The following is a 3,667-nucleotide window of genomic DNA, read 5'->3' on the forward strand; positions in this document are numbered from 1 at the left end:
TGGGGAGTTATACATGATATAAATGATGAATTGATGGGTGCTGACGAGTTGATGGGTGCAGCACACCAACATGGCATAAGTATACATATGTAACAAACCTGCACGTTATGCACATGTACCCTAGAACTTAAAGTATAATAAAAAAAAAAAAAAAAGAAAGAAAAAAGTGAAAGATAAATAATTATTATTTTAAGACAAAAGATTTGGGGTAATTTGTTACACAGCAATAAGTAATGTAATATATAATACATGTAACATCCTCTTAGAGGATGATCATCCAATCAGAGTTGAGACCTTCAACTCTTTTGTGACAGAAGCACGAACCTACAGGCATGTATGTAATATTCATATACTTCAGCACTAGCTCACATCAATGGCCCAGGCTTTCCAGCTTCCAGATCTTTTTGCTTTTCTTTAAGGGCCAAGTAAAATGCCACTGCCTTGGTGAAATGCCCCCAGGAATCTCTCCCTCCAGTTTACCTACAATACTTTCATGCACTGAACTCCCATAATCCTGTTTCCCAGTTATTGAGAACCTACTATGCATCAGGAACTGTGATAAGGCTTTACATCAGTGAGTCTCAACCTTGACTACACATTGGAATCACCTGGGAAACTTAAGCCTCCTGACTCCCAAGCTACACCCAGGCCAATTACATCAGAATCTCCAGGGGTGGGATTCGGGCATCAGCAGGAGACTGACGAAAAGATGCTCTCCCTCTGGCCTTCAGATTTAGAGATAATGGAGGTGGAGATAATAAATAGAGTGAGTAGGCCTGGGGCAAGGGAACAGAGCTCTGCGATAAGCCTCATTTTAGCTTCCACCAGATTCAGAAGAGCCAGGCCCTAGGGCTCACTAAAGGGATTCAGGTGAAAGGGATGTTAGACATCAACTAAGACAAACCTCTCATGGTGTAGCCAGAAGGAGTCCGAGGCCCAGAAAGGATGTGTGGCTTGCAAGATAACACCTCTAGCTGGAAGATGATAAACTGGTGGGAAACCCAGCCTCAGCAGTTCCAAAGCAGGTTGAGTCTTTCATGGCCCCGTTTGTGTGAACACAGTAGGTAAAAACACCTACTAAAGCATACTACATTCATTTATTTTTTAGACAATTTATATTACATTAGAGATGTATTTCCCCTGCATCTTGTATCCAATTTGAAGTTTTTGGTCAGTATTCAGGCAAGGATGGTTTTAAATTGATCACCTTGTTTTTTCTTTTCAACTTGCTTTTAAGACTTACAAAATACTCCACTTCCTAAGAGGTCTAGGTAATATAACCAGTTACACATTCAGAACTCTACAAGCATTTACATCTTATAAATAGAACATGCAGATTTATGCTCTTTTTTAAACCTACAGATTAATTATGGTACCATACAAAATAGTCTCATTGCCCTAAAGTCCGCTATGCTCTGCATTCTCCCTCCCTCCCCCTTAGACCCTGACAAGCACTGATATTTTTTACTGTCTCTATAGTTTTGCCTTTTCCAGGATGTCTTATGGTTGGAATCACACAGTATATAGCCTTTTCCAATTGGCTTCTCTCACTTGGTAATATGCATTTAATGTTCTACATCTTTTCATGGCTTGAGAGCTCATTTCATCCTAGCACGAAATACTATTCCATTGTCTGGATGTACCACAGTTTATTTATCCATTGAGCTACTGATGAACATCTTAGTTGCTTCCAAATTTTGAAACGTATACAGATGCTGCAAACATCCATGTGCAAGTTTTTGTGTTGATACAAGTTTTCAACTCATTTGGGTAATATCAAGGAGGATGACTGCTGGACTGTGTGGTAAGAGTATGTTTAGTTTGTAAGAAACAGCCAAGCTATCTTCTAAAGTATAAGATATTTTGTATCATTTTGCATTGCTACCAGCAATAAATGATAGTTCCTGTTGCTCTACATCTTTGCCAGCATTTGGTGTTACAAGTGTTCTGGATTTTGGCCTTTCTAATAGCTGTGTAGTGGTACTCATTGCTGTTTTAATTTCCATTTTGCTAATGATCTATGATGTGAATCACCTTTTCATATGCTTGCTTGCCACTAGTATATCTTCTCTGGTGAGGTGTCATTCATTCACCCATTCATTCATTCATGTATTTATTTTGAGACACGGTCACCCTCTGTCACCCAGACTGAAGTCCAGTGGCATAATCAAGGCTCAACTGCAGCCTCAACCTCCAGGGCTCAAGCAATCCTCCCACCTCAGCCTCCTGAGTAGCTGGGACCACAAGCATGAACCACCATGTCTGGCTAATTTTTTAACATTTTGCAGAGACAGGGTCCCATTATGTTGGCCAGGCTGGTCTCAAACTTCTGGGTTCAAGGGATCTTCCTGCCTCAGCCTCCCAAAGTACTGGGATTACAAATGCCAGCCATCATTCCTGGCCTTTGAAAAAAATTTTAATCAGGTTGTTTACTTACTGTCAAGTTTTAGGAAGTGTTTGTTTGATTGGTTGGTTGGTTTCGTTTTTGTTTTGAGATGCAGTCTCACTCTGTCACGCAGGCTGGAGTGCACTAGCGCCATCTTGGCTCACTGCAGTCTCCGTCTCCCAGGTTCAAGCAATTCTTATGCCTCAGCCCACAGACTAGCAGGAACTATAGGCACACGCCACCAGGCCTGGCGAATTTTTGTGTTTTTTTAGTAGAGACGGGGTTTCACTATGTTGATCAGGCTGGTCTCAAACTCCTGGCCTCACGTGATCCGCCCACCGCAGCCTCCCAAAGTTCTGGGATTATAGGCATGAAGCACTGCAACCAGCCTAAGTTTTAAGGGTTTTAAAAAAATGTTTGTTGGACAAGAGTCCTTTATCAGATACATATCTTGCAAATATCTTCTCCCAAACTGACTTGTCACTAACAGTGTCTTTTGCAGAGCAAAAACTTTTAATTTTCATGAAGTCCAGCTTATCAATGAAAAAAAAATTAGATTCTGAATCCTTACAATGATTCACAAAATAACTGACAGTGAGTAAGGAACACCATGTAAGAAAATAACTGATTGTTATTAAAACTAGTTTTACGGCCAGGTGCAGTGGCTCATGCCTGTAATCCCAGCACTTTGGGAGGCTGAGGTGGGCAGATTACTTGAGGTCAGGAATTTGAGACCAGCCTGGTCAACATGGTGAAACCCCATCTCTACTAAAAATATAAAAATTAGCCAGCCATATTAGCATGCACCTGTAATCCCAGCTACTCAGGAGGCTGAGGAAGGAGAATGGCTTGAACCTGGTAGGCAGAGGTTGCAGTGAGCTGAGATCGTGTCGCTACACACCAGCCTGGGCAACAGAGCAAAAAACTCTGTCTCAAAAAAACAAACAAACAAACAAAACTAGTTTTAAAATATGGCTCCATGTTTACAAGCTTGAAAAGCACAGAAAAATTCAAAAAAAAATGTTCAATGTGATATTACTTATCCCCTAGAGACAATGACCATGGGCACAGTGGTCTTTTTTTTTTTTTAACACAAATTAGATATTATAAGTCTACTTCTTTTGCTTAATAACTACTAATATGTTGCAACCCTCTAGATATATCAACAAATATACTTCTGCAGAACATAAATGTGATTTGAAAAAGAAATTGTAATGAACTCTACTCAAAGACACCAAACACAAAAAATCCTAATGCAAAATTAATAAATAAACAGAGCCA

This window comes from Rhinopithecus bieti, unplaced genomic scaffold, assembly GCF_001698545.2.
Source record: "Rhinopithecus bieti isolate Rb0 unplaced genomic scaffold, ASM169854v2 scaffold_28987, whole genome shotgun sequence".
Taxonomy (NCBI): Eukaryota; Metazoa; Chordata; class Mammalia; order Primates; family Cercopithecidae; genus Rhinopithecus; species Rhinopithecus bieti.